Source organism: Panulirus ornatus, chromosome 4 (genome assembly GCF_036320965.1).
Source record: "Panulirus ornatus isolate Po-2019 chromosome 4, ASM3632096v1, whole genome shotgun sequence".
In the NCBI taxonomy this organism is placed as follows: domain Eukaryota; kingdom Metazoa; phylum Arthropoda; class Malacostraca; order Decapoda; family Palinuridae; genus Panulirus; species Panulirus ornatus.
Window position 1 is genome coordinate 85,160,493 of NC_092227.1, and position 16,019 is coordinate 85,176,511.

Sequence of the window (16,019 nt, forward strand, 5' to 3'; positions counted from 1 at the left end):
TTGACGAGGGTCAGGTCGATGCATGACATTTCAACAATGTTCTGACGAGGGTCAGGTCGGTGCTGGAAGGAACGCTAACGGATATTCGAAACATTTGTGTCCGTTTTCCAATTAAGTAGAAAAACAGAATATTTTCCTGACGTATATCATCTGCGAGTTGAAGATTACGTATGACTTTATACCACAACAATTTAGGTCCTTATAGCCCAATATTCGGAACCATTTCTTATGTCAATAGTCAAGATTTTTTCATCTTTATTCTTATTTTTCATTTTATCCCAACAGTCACTCGTATTACCCAGTCTCTGAAGCCTAGTATTCAACCATGATACTACCTAAACAGTGTATGTGAACGGTTAAACGGCTTTGATCCTCAACTATTTCGAAACCTTTTTCGAAACAGTCTCGGTACAGTTGGTATTGTTGCGCGTCTCTGGTAGGCTACACCTAGGAACTGGCTAAGGGGTCGGCGAGATGATTACAGCAGTTATCACCGTGAGGTTGATGAGTGAAGTAGTGAGTGTGTTGCTTGTGTTGCGACTGTGTTAAGTGGATATAAAGGAGGCGGAAATGCCAGGCCGAAGACTTAGACGTCATTGGATAAAGGAAAGCTAATATAAACTTATATGTTTGAACTATAGGTGGTGGAGCTGGGCTTAAGAAACTTTTGTGTATTTTTTTTATCATCCGATTTAGTCATTATTTGCTTCTACAAATGCTTGGTTCAAAAATAACGCGAAAGGACAAAAATTCGAGCCTCAATCCCCACAACTATACGATTAACACTTACATTAAGATGTCTGGCCAGTGGGGACTCATTTACCAGCCTTGGCCAGTGGAAACTCATTTACCAGCCTTGGCCAGTGGTGAATAATTTACCAGCCTTGGCCAGTGGAAACTCATTTACCAACCTTGACAAGTAAGGACTCATTTAACCGCCTTGGACAGTGGGGACTAATTTATAAGCCTTGGACAGTGGGGACTCACGTACCAGCCTTGGACAATGGAGACTCATCTACCAGTCTTGGCCAGTGGGGACTCATTTACCAGCCTTGGCCAGTGGAAACTCACCAGCCTTGGACAGTGGGGACTCGTCCACCAGCCTGATGGTGGACGCGATATCGAAGCAGTCATTATCAGCCATGGTTCCAGAGGCGTGTGGAGCTCTTAGTAAGTCCCAGAAGGAATTTGTTAGGGTAAGTGTTTGTTTTTTATAAGATACACAGAATGTAGCATAGTTCATAATGTGAGTGATTAAAAACGGATGCATTTATATTACGTAATGCAGTAGGTTACGTCAAGCAGACACAGTAGATCTCAGTACAATGTACTGCAAAACTTCACCACCGGCTCGATTATAATTTCTAAACATTCACACACAATATTGGATACGAATGTTGCTCTGCCGATGAACCATTAGAAACATTATGATTTGGCGATACTGGCATGACATTTGATTATGGTGGGAGTCACGGGGAAGAGAAACACTCCAGAGAGGCGGAAGCAGTAGATGTAATGGAATATTGATGGGGTTGATAGGTGAATGCAAATGCGTGAAGATATTCAACAGTCGATTCGTTGTTTGGTTGATTGGTTGGATGGTTGTTTGGGCTTTAGGCCAATCAAACTGCCAAGGGGGGTCATTGAGGCAGTTAAACGTGAGTTACATCCACCAACCGAAAAATCTTTAACACCTTCTTCAGATGTTGAAGATAATTTGTAAGACCACAAACACTCTCACTATGCATATATCCCATGGTCGAAATCGCGCAGCGACGTGGTGTTAAGATACCCATGGATCTCTGCGTTTCATACTTGATAACTTTGCATTAATAACCTATATGTGATTTAACAATACCAATACCTGTTGTATTCCGTCATTAACATTCTGATTTCTGTCATTATGTGTTTAGTCTCACCAGCAAACTGTAACAGCTCAGGTGACGAGTTCATTGTCTACTGGTCAAAAATCACGATCTCTGGTTGCCAAACACGTCCACACAGAGAAATTTCGTATCTTGTTTCCCATTTTCGATGGGAGGCAGGAAACGGAAATACCTGTCTCGCAACTGTTTCGATACAGTGTCACATCAAATGTAGAATATTGCGAAACATCTGGGGAAACACGAAAATTAGTCTCGCAACTGTTTCGATACAGTATCACATCAAATGTAGAATATTGCGAAACATCTGGGATAAAGACCTTGTAATAGTATAGGTATAATGTTGCGTAGCAGTTTCGAAACAAACTATTTTGGTCAGGACTAAGCTTATAACTTTTTGAATCTCCAGGACTTGACTTAACTGAGCCTCTAAGAGATCTTAATCTCATGGATTCGACCTATCTGGAAATCTAGGTTCGTCCTAGCTCAGTCTCAGGGATTCGACCACTCTGAATCTCTGGGACTCTAAACCATCTACGGTTCGACGTAACTGGACCTTTAGGGCTCTGACCCTCTTGGATTTGAGCTATATGAGCCTCTGGGATTCGACTTCCTCGCTCTATCTTAACTTCTCGGGGGATTTTGAAACTCCGAGATTCGACCTGTCTGTACCTCTAGCTTTGTACATGTCACCGGTGGGGCTGTTGTTGTGGAGGTATGGAGGGGGGGGGGGGGGTACTCTGTGTGTGCTTGGGTGTGTGTGTGTGTGTGTGTGTGTTTGGAGGGGAGATCGCGTGAACACCCCCAGGCCGCGAGGCTCCTGCTGTTTACGACCGGTCGTAAAGACCAGAACTTTGACTTCGAACCTTTCCTTGTTACACCCTTGAAGTATTCCATATTATAACCGACCCTAACTTTGGTAGTTACTGGAGATATACGGCTTCCTTACTCGGCCTTCTCGTGTTTACTGATACAATATCTCAGTACATTTTGCCTCTTGGTTTTACCAAGATATACAACAGGAACAGTCATAATGTATCCAGCCAGCTCTGGCTTGCATCATTTCCTCTGAAAGTGGCGTACAGTCCTCAGCCAAATGTTTACGGAATTGAAATTCCCAAAATGTAATCATAATAACGATGTTATGATACCTTTACAAGCAACGTGGACCTTGTCCAACCGGACTAGTGGAGCAATGGCTGGAGGTGTATAAATTGAGAGAAGTTGAGATGAAATGGTTAGACAGTTAATTTACCTGTGGATATTGAGTCACAGGTGTTCACTGTATAGACGCATCACTGACTGACTAACAACCAGGTCAACAGCAGACGACGTCTACGTCTTACGTCAGCAGCAGCAGCAGCAGCAGCAGACGTCTACGTCCATCGTCAACTTTAGCAGACGTCTACGTCCGTTGTCAGCAGCAGAAGATGTCCACGTCCGTCGTCAGCAGCAGACGTCTACGTCCGTCGTCAGCAACAGCAGACGTCTACATCCGTCGTCAGCAGCAGCAGACGTCTACGTCCGTCGTCAACAGCAGCAGACGTCTACGTCCGTCGTCAGCAGCAGCAGACGTCTACGTCCGTCATCAACAGCAGCAGACGTCTACGTCCGTCGTCAGCAGCAGCAGACGTCTACATCCGTCGTCATCGGCAGTAGACGTCTACGTCCGTCGTCAGCAGCAGCAGCAGACGTCTACGTCCCTTGTCAGCAACAGCAGACGTCTACGTTCGTCGTCAACAGTAGATGTCTACGTCCGTCGTCAACAGCAGCAGACGTCTACGTCCGTTGTCAACAGCAGGAGACGTCTTCGTCCGTCGTCAGCAGCAGGAGACGTCTACGTCCGTCGTCAGCAGCAGTAGACGTCGTGCGTCTCAAAACGTGGCTCCCAAGGGGCTGCGAGGGATGTGAGACGAGCGGGTCATGTGATGGTATTCACCCATATGGTATATTCAGTCGTGTGATCTTACGACATAAGACTCTTACAGTTGTGTGAGGATACGACATAACAGACGCCTCCAGTGGCGTCGGTCTTGTGGCATAACACATTCCTCCAGTCGTGTCAGGCTGTGGCAGAGCGCCACACTGCCGTGGCTGTGTGTCTGTGTGTGTGGTTCACCTGTGTTGTGGTGAGAAAGGCAGGCTGACAGACCCTCCAGTCGTGACGCTTCCCTTCCTCCCTCACCCCCAGGATGTTCCCCACCCCTACTATCCTCCCCTCATTCTGGCCCCACAACCTTCCCCTTCTCCTGGCCCCACTCTCATCCCCCTCCTCGCGGCTCCCACTCTCCTCCCCTCCTCCTGGTTCCACTCTCCTTCCCTCCCTCCGGTCACCTGCTGCTCCAGGGGAGAGGGTGTACCACGGGAGGGTCTGCCTGCCCCTGGGCACTTCAAGAGACCATAGTGGACGGCAGGATTCAACCTCACGTACGTCCCCAAGTTGGTGGAGCTGAGGTAAGACTCAAGCTGGGGGGTTAACAGAGCTTGAGCTGTAGTATGGGTAAAGTTCAGGTTACGGTAAGTAAAGCTTACAGTAATGTGCTGTCCACATTTGTGGTGGCAAACTCCACATGTAAGTTTCTGGAAGCAAACTCCACATTTAAGTTTGTGATGGCAAACTCCACATTTAGGTTTGTGGAGGCAAACTCCACATTTAATTTTGTGGAGGCAAACTCCACATGTAAGTTTGTCGAGGAAAACTCCACATGTAAGTTTATCGAGGCAAACTCCACATGTAAGTTTGTGGAGGCAAATTTACTTAAGTTCGTGGAGGCAAGCTATGAGATTTAAGGGGCTGAAGTTTGTGTGGGCAAACAAAACTTCCAGTGACAAACTTCACCTAAGTATGTCTAAGCCAGCTTTGTTTATATACGTTTGTCTGCAAGACTCTTAAATTGTTTGATGGGATTTGAAGTCTCTTGGAGGAAAATCTGACTCAAGTCTGTAGAGTCCAACCCTATATAAGTTGTGGATACAAACATCACTCAAGTGACAACCATTGGTTACATTGTTATTTATTTTCTTATTATATTTCGATTGTGGCGACAGACTCTACCTAAGTTCTATGACAATGAAATCAAGTTGTTGAGACAGATTCTTTTTGAGATCACGGAGACAAACTTTACTAAGTTTTTGGAGATCAAGTGAATAAGGACAAACTCTACTTAAGTTCGTGGCGACAAACTCTACTTAATGGAAACGAGCTCTACTTAAGTGATGGAGACAAAACGCTACTTAATGGAGACGAGCGCTCTTTAAGTGAATGGAGACAAACTCTACTTAAGTTAATTGAAACAAACTCTACTTTAAGTTAATGGAAACAAACTCTAGGTTAATGGAGACAAACTCTGCTTAAGTTTGTGGAGACGAAATCTGCTAAAGTTTGTAGAAAGTAAGTCTTTTTTGAGTTTGTGGAGATCAAAAGCTACTTTACTTTGTGTAGACAAACTTGACTTAATGAGTCAAACTCTACCTACGTTTATGGCAGAAAGAAAACCAACTTAAGTAGCTGGAGACAAAACCTATTCAAGTTAATGAGACAAGGTCCATTTAAGTTTGTGGAGCCAGGATGTACTTAAGTTTACGTAGATGAATTCAATGTAACTCCATGGAAGACAAACTTTACTTAATGAAGACAAAGTCTACTTAACTTTGTGGAGACAAACTCTATTCAAGTTAATGAGACAAAGTTTGCTTAAGTTAACGGACATTAGTTCATGGAAGCAACCTCTCCTTAAGTAAGTTCAACTTAAGGTTGAAGAGACAGACTTTACCCGAAATCCTGTGGAAAGTCAAATGTGGTTCCTTTATTATTTGACCAGATATATTTTTTTGTGCTGAGGAGTTTCATAAGAAAACGATATCAGGCATCAGTAAAACTTTTTACTAACATGCTGAAGACTTAAACTGAATGCTAGACAATCCACTACGACTAAGAATGACAAAAAGAGTGACAGAGATATATATTGGGGTTCCATTAGATATGACAGCAACAGACATGATGATTATCATCATTATCATTAACTGGAAGTAAGCAAGACTAGTAAGATTTCTTGAGTAGACAGATGTTGCAGTATCTCGCATCCAACAGTAGCCAAGTTGATCGTTCAGAGAGGAACCAAGAATGTCTGTGTCCTCGCAGTGAGCCATGTTGGCTCCTCCTCTCTTGTGACACCTTTGATTCTCCTGTTTCTAACCATAAGCGCTAATGCAGCAAACACCAGAACGGCAAGCAAGTCTTCTATTAATGACGCCGTTGCAATAGCGTGGATTCTTACAAGTGCCGTGTGCGAAAGAGCAGGATTTGACAAAGTGAACGTTGAGTCCTCCAGCAGCTTCTGAAATGGAAATAGGAAAGAGAGTCATTAACAATGTGTTGTCTGTAAGGTTAAGGCGGCGAGGTGGTTCATATCTGTAGAGGACTCACACAGTCCAGAAGGTTGGAACGCCGAAAACCCATCTTGTGACACCACCCTCCTACTTGCTGACATCACCATCCTACCTAGTGACACCACCGTCCTACCTACTAACATCACCATCCTACCTAGTGACACCACCGTCCTACCTACTGACATCACCATCCTACCTGGTGACACCACCGTCCTACCTACTGACATTACCATCCTACCTAGTGACACCACCGTCCTATCTAGTGACATTACCATCCTACCTAGTGACACCACCGTCCTACCTACTGACATCACCATCCTACCTAGTGACATCACCGTCCTACCTGCTAACATCACCATCCTACCTAGTGACATCACCGTCCTACCTACTGACATTACCATCCTACCTAGTGACATCACCGTCCTACCTACTGACATCACCATCCTACCTACTAACATCACCATCCTACCTAGTGACACCACCGTCCTACCTACTAACATCACCATCCTACCTAGTGACATCACCATCCTACCTACTGACATTACCATCCTACCTAGTGACACCACCGTCCTACCTACTGACATTACCATCCTACCTAGTGACACCACCGTCCTACCTACTGACATTACCATCCTACCTAGTGACATCACCGTCCTATCTAGTGACATCACCATCCTACCTAGTGACATCACCGTCCTACCTAGTGACATCACCATCCTACCTAGTGACATCACCATCCTACCTAGTGACATCACCATCCTACCTAGTGACATCACCGTCCTACCTACTAACATTACCATCCTACCTAGTGACATCACCGTCCTACCTACTGACATTACCATCCTACCTAGTGACATCACCGTCCTACCTGCTAACATTACCATCCTACCTAGTGACATCACCGTCCTACCTACTGACATCACCATCCTACCTAGTGACACCACCGTCCTACCTACTAACATCACCATCCTACCTAGTGACACCACCGTCCTACCTACTGACATCACCATCCTACCTGGTGACACCACCGTCCGACCTACTGACATTACCATCCTACCTAGTGACATCACCGTCCTACCTACTGACATTACCATCCTACCTAGTGACATCACCGTCCTACCTACTGACATCACCATCCTACCTAGTGACACCACCGTCCTACCTACTGACATTACCATCCTACCTAGTGACATCACCGTCCTACCTACTGACATCACCATCCTACCTAGTGACATCACCATCCTACCTACTAACATCACCATCCTACCTAGTGACATCACCGTCCTACCTACTGACATTACCATCCTACCTAGTGACATCACCGTCCTACCTACTAACATCACCATCCTACCTAGTGACATCACCGTCCTACCTAGTGACATCACCATCCTACCTAATGAATACTATGTACTCGAATACACTTCGTCTGCACAACGCGGAGGTAGATGAATACGAACAAAGTGCGTATGATCGCGCACCTTCATAGAACATACAAACCTCCAACAGCCAGGATCGAAATGACCGGTGTAGGACCCGTTGTTCACCAACGTAAGACGAAGTGTATTTAAGTACATAGTATTCGAACAGCCATTAACATAGTAGTGGTGGTCATAGCCTAGCAGTAACGCTCCCGCCTTTTGTACAGGGGTCCCAGGGTCGATCCTGGCTGTTGGAGGTTTGTATGATATATATATATATATATATATATATATATATATATCAAAGGACCAAGTAATATGAAGAGCTAGGACTTTTAAGCAGGACCTCCCTCAGGGATCCTATTGCCTAAGACTACTGTATTCCGTAATTTTTTTTTTCTTTTTTTCTTTTTCATCGAGGCGAAGATTCACTCGACAGGTTGGTGATGATTGGCTGAATGCAGCATGTCCGAATAACATCGTTGTATTTCAAATGATTACCAGGTAAAGTGAATCGAAACTAATTTACTAAATCAAATTTCTCCCTCAGATATATGTTATGTCAATTAGTAATACTGACGAGTAAATAGATCATAAAGTAATGAGTTGGTAAGTCGAAATTAAATAACAACAGTCGCCCAGGTCAGCGCTCTAAGCTTGTTTTCGGACGCTTGGAACCTTTGATGAGGAGCCTTATCGAAATCTTTTCGAAGATCTAGAAAGATATCATCAACTCCTTTACTTTCGTCATAAATGTCAGTTATAAAAGAAATCGGCGGATTTGTTGGACATAAGCGGTTTCGTCGAAAACCGAAATATTCTTCTAGCAAAGTGGTGGTCCTCTAAATGGTTTACAATCCTATCTCGAATGATGGTTTGCGTTAAGTTTAATATATTATAAAACATTAAGCTAATAGGACTGTAATTCCCCGGGTAGTGACTTATTTCCATTTTCTGAATAACGGCGTTGCATTAGCAAACTTCCATTCATCTGAAGATCTGAAACTTTTCTGGTTGGGAATTAATTTACTGAAAGGGCAGTCAAGGGGATAACTATGTCATTTTTCGTCTCTTTTATTATTATTATTATTATTATTATTATTATTATTATTATTATTATTATTATTATCATAATTATTATTATTATTATTATTATTTTCAATATTATTATTATTATTATTATTAATATTATTATTATTATTATTATTATTATTATCATTATTATTATTATTATTATTATTATTATTATTATTATTATTCACTAGGGCCTGCCGTTGTATCTAGTTTCACTCTGTCTATTTCTGAAAGGATGTTTTCTGGTTGCTAAATCCTACCTTAGACTTTTAGATAAGGTGTACTATAAAGCGGTGAAGTAGGGTATACCCTTGACTTGTTAAATGATGTAAACCCTAGACTGTCAGACAGGGTTTACCCTAAACTGTTTAAATGGAGTTTACCCTGAACTGTGGAATAGCGTTCATCCTGAACTGTCAGACAGGGTTTACCCTAAACTGTTTAAATGGAGTTTACCCTAAACTGTGGAATAGCGTTCATCCTGAACTGTCAGACAGGGTTTACCCTAAACTGTTAAACAGTAATGAACCTCAATAGACTTACACATTCAACAAGTCTCCGTTTTCTGTTTTCTAGCCAGCGACGAGAAACGCCACTTCCCTCGTAGCTTGCCCATGCCGCAATCATCTCGAACTCGGGATATTTTCTCCCCCTTGTATTCTGGGCGTATTTACACAAGATATTCTTAAAGACGAGCACAACTTGTCGCGAAAGGTACCCTCTAGAGGTGGGATGGGGTGTGAGGGAAATGGTGCAGCAGCTCCCTCCTCCTTGACCTTCGCTCCGCTTATGAACCAGAGCGCCCGTGTAGACTCGCCATGTAGCCTTGCTTTTTAGTCTCCCCTCCCTCCCTTACGGATGATATCACACTCCCCGTGCACTCGTGTATCATCCCACGGGGCATTGATATCACCCATCATTCACTCGGGTACTCCACCATGATGCCTCAGACTCACTTACCACACACTCATAATGACTCATGATGATCTCTCAGACGAACACACACACACCCCACCACTCCTCCTCCTCCTCTCCCTCACCACCACTCACCTTGCACCGAAATGGCAGCAACCAGAAGCATCATGAGCATGATAGTCGTCTTGGTGTCCATCTTGCACAAAGCTGTTGAGACAGAACGTATATTAGCATCTCCCGCAAGATGAAAAGATCACACTGACTGTTAAAGCAGCAACATGTAATAGATGCTAACTTTGCTATAGTGAAACATGCGATGAACCTTCTCCTGACATGTAATAAATGCTAACTTTGCTATAGTGAAACATGCGATGAACCTTCTCCTGACATGTAATAAATGCTAACTTTGCTATAGTGAAACATGCGATGAACCTTCTCCTGACATGTAATAAATGCTAACTTTGCCATAGTGACATATACGATGAACCTTCACCTCGGTGACTTGAGAAGGGTTCCCTGTGAGGTTGGGGTGAGGGGGGGAAGGGGTATATCGGGTTGGTTTGGTCGGTTGGATGGTTGATTGGATGGTTGGTTGGTTGGTTGGTTAGATGGTTGGTTGATTGAATGGTTGGTTGGAAGAGTGGTTGGTTGATTGGATGGTTGGCCTCTCTCTCTCTCTCTCTCTCTCTCTCTCTCTCTCTCTCTCTCTCTCTCTCTCTCTCTCTCTCTCTCTCTCTCTCTCTCTCTCTTCCATCTATCTATCTATCTGTCTGTCTATCTATTATCTACCTTTCTGTCTGTCTATCTATCTATGATCTACTTATCTATCTATCTCTCACTCATCCTCTCCGCAATTAATGTCTCTAAATAAGTACACCATTCATTCTGTCGAGCGTAATTCCTCCTCCACACACCCCCACTACCCCTCAGAAAGAAACACACACCCACACACGCACACACACACACACACACACACACACACACACACACACACACACACACAATGTGAACATATGATACATATCATTGCTACGGAAGGTCCTAAAACCTCCTTTTCTCCATCCTTCCAAGACTTTCTTTGGTTTTCCGATCACCTCTCTCCTTCCTCTTCGTCAGTCGCTTTTCACTCATCCTCTCCATTTACACGAACCATTTCAGCATCACATGGCCTGCTCTCTCAGTCAGAATGCTTGCTGCCACACCTTCCTCTGACACTATCGTTCAACCTTTGATACAGGTGTTCAGAATCAGCAAAGGTTTACACTTATTACAGACAACTTGAAAGGATCCAGTGTTCCGTTGCTAGTTATTTCTTCTATTACTTAATGTGTTCTATATGTTATCGAGAACATTTTCCCCTGCTCTAATGGTCTCAGGAGACTCATTCTTAAACTCTCATTTTTCTCTCTTAATGAAAGAAAACCTTCTGAGTTCCTCTTCATCCTTAGCTGCCTCCCAACAGATCTAGTTACAGCTGTTTGGCCTTGGGGATTTAAATGACACGGAATAAAAAGACATTTATGTGGCCGGACAACTACTTACGGAGAACTACTTACCTACAGAGGTACTGAGAACAGTGACTGGTCGGCTGTATAGTAGTGCCTGGCTGGCTGGAAAGGATGCAGTTGCGGAGTGAGGTGGAGGGGCTCGTCCACCTCCTTATATACTCCGACCATCTCAGGGTCAATGAGATGCCCGCTGGGGAAATTTACCACAGCTGTGATTTCAACTGCGCTTGTCAACATACCTCATGCATCTGAAGATCCATGAAACGCAGTACAAGAAAATGTTTGATATACGAAGACATTTCATTGGGAGTGGTGGTTTGGGAGGTAAATGCAAGAGTTTTGAACAAAGGGGCGAGTATGCATTTTGTTGTGGATGAGAGAGCCTGGGAAGTCAATTGTTGTTCGCCGATGATACAGCTCTAGTGGCTGATTCGTATGAGAAAATGCAGAAGTTGGTGACTGAGTTTGGAAAAGTGTGTGAAACGAGAAATTTGAGAGGAAATGTGAATAAGAGCAACGTTATTAGGTTCAGTAGTGTTAAGGGACAAGTTAATCGAGATGTAAGTTTGAATGGAGAAAAACTGGAGGAAGTTAAGTGTTTTAGATATCTGGGAGTGGATTTGGCAGCGGATGGAAACATGGAAGCGGAGGTGAGTCACAGGGTGGGGGAGGGGGCGAAAGTTCTGGGAGCGTTGAAAAATGTGTGGAAGGCGAGAACGTTATCTCGGAGAGCAAAAATGGGTATGTTTGAAGGAATAGTGGTTCCAACAATGTTATATGGCTGCGAGGCGTGGGCTATAGATAGGGTTGTGTGGAGGAGAGTGGATGTGTTGGAATTGAGATGTTTGAGGACAATATGTGGTGTGAAGCGGTTTGATCGAGTACGTAATGAAAGGGTAAGAGAGATGTGTGGAAATAAAAAGAGTGTGGTTGAGAAAGCAGAAGAGGGTGTATTGAAATGGCTTGGTCACATGGAGAGAATGAGTGAGGAAAGATTGACAAAGAGGATATATGTGTCAGAGGTGGAAGGAACGAGAAGTGGCAGACCACATTGGAAGTGGAAGGATGGAGTGAAAAAGATTTTGAGCGACCGTGGCCTGAATATGCAGGACGGTGAAAGGCGTACAAAGAATAGAGTGAATTGGAACGATGTGGTATACCGGGGTCGACTGCTGTCAATGGATTGAACCAGGGCATGTGAAGCGTCTGGGGTAAACCGTGGAAAGTTTTGTGGGGCCTGGATGTGGAAAGGGAGCTGTGGTTTCGGTGCATTATACATGACAGCTAGAGACTGAGTATGAACGAATGTGGCCTTTGTTGTCTTTTCCTAGCGCTACCTCACGCGCGTGCGGGTGGAGGGGGACGTCATTTCATGTGTGGCGGGGTGGCGACGGAATTGAATAAAGGCAGCAAGTATGGATTATGTATATTTATATATATATATATATATATATATATATATATATATATATATATATATATATATATATATGTATATATATATATATATATATATATATATATATATATATATATATATATATATATATATATATATATATATGTATATATATATATATATATATATATATATATATATATATATATATATATTTTTTTTTTTTTTTTTCATACTATTCGCCATTTCCCTCGATAGCGAGGTAGCGTTAAGAACAGAGGACTGGGCCTTTGAGGGAATATCCTCACCTGGCCCTCTTCTCCGTTCCTTCTTTTGGAAAATTACAAAAAAAAAAAACGAGAGGGGAGGATTTCCAGCCCCCCGCTCCCTTTCCTTTTAGTCGCCTTCTACGACACGCAGGGAATACGTGGGAAGTATTCTTTCTCCCCTATCCCCAGGGAAAATATATATATATATATATATATATATATATATATATATATATATATATATATATATATATTATATACGTTGAAATGTATAGGTATGTATATGTACGTGTGTGCACGTGTATGTATATACATGTGTATGTGGTTGGGTTGGGCCATTCTTTCGTCTGTTTCCTTGCGCTACCTCGCTAACACGGGAGACAGCGACAAAGTATAATAAATAGATAACTATATTGTTATTATCATAATCGCTGTTTCCCGCGTCAGCGAGGTAGCGCCAGGAAACAGACAAAGAATGGCCCATCCACTCATGTAAACATACACACACACACACACATATATATATATATATATATATATATATATATATATATATATATATATATATATTATTTATATATATATTTTGCTTTGTCGCTGTCTCCCGCGTTAGCGAGGTAGCGCAAGGAAACAGACGAAAGAATGGCCCAACCCGCCCACATACACATGTATATACATACATGTCCACCCATGCACAATATACATACCTATACATCTCAATGTACACATATATATACACACACAGACATATACATATATACACATGTACATAATTCATACTGTCTGCCTTTATTTGTTCCCATCGCCACCCCGCCACACATGGAATAACAACCCCCTCCCCCCTCATGTGTGCGAGGTAGCGCTAGGAAAAAACACCAAAGGCCCCATTCGTTCACACTCAGTCTCTAGCTGTCATGTAATAATGCACCGAAACCACAGCTCCCTTTCCACATCCAGGCCCCACACACTTTGCATGGTTTACCCCAGACGCTTCACATGCCCTGGTTCAGTCCATTGACAGCACGTCGACCCCGGTATACCACATCGTTCCAGTTCACTCTATTCCTTGCACGCCTTTCACCCTCCTGCATGTTCAGGCCCCGATCACACAAAATCTTTTTCACTCCATCTTTCCACCTCCAATTTGGTCTCCCACTTCTCGTTCCCTCCACCTCCGACACATATATCCTCTTGGTCAATCTTTCCCCACTCATTCTCTCCATATGACCAAACCATTTCAAAACACCCTCTTCTGCTCTCTCAACCACACTCTTTTTATTTCCACACATCTCTCTCACCCTTACATTACTTACTCGATCAAACTACCTCACACCACATATTGTCCTCAAACATCTCATTTCCAGCACATCCATCGTCCTGCGCACAACTCTATCCATAGCCCACGCCTCGCAACCATACAACATTGTTGGAACCACTATTCCTTCAAACATACCCATTTTTGCTCTCCGAGATAATGTTCTCGACTTCCAAACATTCTTCAAGGCTCCCAGAATTTTCGCCCCCTCCCCCAACCTATGATTCACTTCTGCTTCCATGGTTCCATCCGCTGCCAGATCCACTCCCAGATATCTAAAACACTTAACTTCCTCCAGCTTTTCTCCATTCAAACTTACCTCCCAATTTACTGACCCTCAACCCTACTGTACCTAATAACCTTGCTCTTATTCACATTTACTCTTAACTTTCTTCTTTCACACACTTTACCAAACTCAGTCACCAGCTTCTGCAGTTTCTTACATGTTTACCAAATGGCGTCCTAGCTTCGTCTCTTCGATGTATATCAACCGACTGCTATATTTCTGTCTTGTGTCTCCCCTGATGATGTGATTATTACACGAAAGTGCACTTGGGAACTTTTCGTGTTTCATTTTCCTCGTGGACTCATAGGAATATCTTGATCACGCGCAAATTTGTGATCCTTTCCAATATATATATATATATATATATATATATATATATATATATATATATATATATATTTATTTATTTTTTTATTATACTTTGTCGCTGTCTCCCGCGTTTGCGAGGTAGCGCAAGGAAACAGACGAAAGAAATGGCCCAACCCCCCCCCATACACATGTATATACATACGTCCACACACGCAAATATACACACCTACACAGCTTTCCATGGTTTACCCCAGACGCTTCACATGCCTTGATTCAATCCACTGACAGCACGTCAACCCCGGTATACCACATCGCTCCAATTCACTCTATTCCTTGCCCTCCTTTCACCCTCCTGCATGTTCAGGCCCCGATCACACAAAATCTTTTTCACTCCATCTTTCCACCTCCAATTTGGTCTCCCTCTTCTCCTCGTTCCCTCCACCTCCGACACATATATCCTCTTGGTCAATCTTTCCTCACTCATTCTCTCCATGTGCCCAAACCACTTCAAAACACCCTCTTCTGCTCTCTCAACCACGCTCTTTTTATTTCCACACATCTCTCTTACTCTTACGTTACTCACTCGATCAAACCACCTCACACCACACATTATCCTCAAACATCTCATTTCCAGCACATCCATCGTCCTGCGCACAACTCTATCCATAGCCCACGCCTCGCAACCATAGAACATTGTTGGAACCACTATTCCTTCAAACATACCCATTTTTGCTTTCCGAGATAATGTTCTCGACTTCCACACATTCTTCAAGGCCCCCAGAATTTTCGCCCCCTCCCCCACCCTATGATCCACTTCCGCTTCCATGGTTCCATCCGCTGCCAGATCCACTCCAAGATATCTAAAACACTTCACTTCCTCCAGCTTTTCTCCATTCAAACTCACCTCCCAATTGACTTGACCCTCAACCCTACTGTACCTAATAACCTTGCTCTTATTGACATTTACTCTTAACTTTCTTCTTTCACACACTTTACCAAACTCAGTCACCAGCTTCTGCAGTTTCTCACATGAATCAGCCACCAGCGCTGTATCATCAGCGAACAACAACTGACTCACTTCCCAAGCTCTCTCATCCCCAACAGACTTCATACTTGCCCCTCTTTCCAAAACTCTTGCATTTACCTCCCTAACAACCCCATCCATAAACAAATTAAACAACCATGGAGACATCACACACCCCTGCCGCAAACCTCCATTCACTGAGAACCAATCACTTTCCTCTCTTCCTACAC

The 16,019-nt window shown here is 43.3% G+C and overlaps 1 long non-coding RNA gene across 1 annotated transcript; it reads right to left on the minus strand.

The window, feature by feature from the left end:
* Positions 1-5,748: 5,748 nt before the first annotated feature.
* LOC139746105 (uncharacterized) lies at positions 5,749-11,358 on the minus strand. The gene is made up of 3 exons (XR_011712064.1): positions 11,236-11,358; positions 9,815-9,886; positions 5,749-6,220 (listed from the first exon to the last, which is right to left on the minus strand). It is a non-coding gene; the product is annotated as an uncharacterized lncRNA (long non-coding RNA).
* Positions 11,359-16,019: the final 4,661 nt, after the last annotated feature.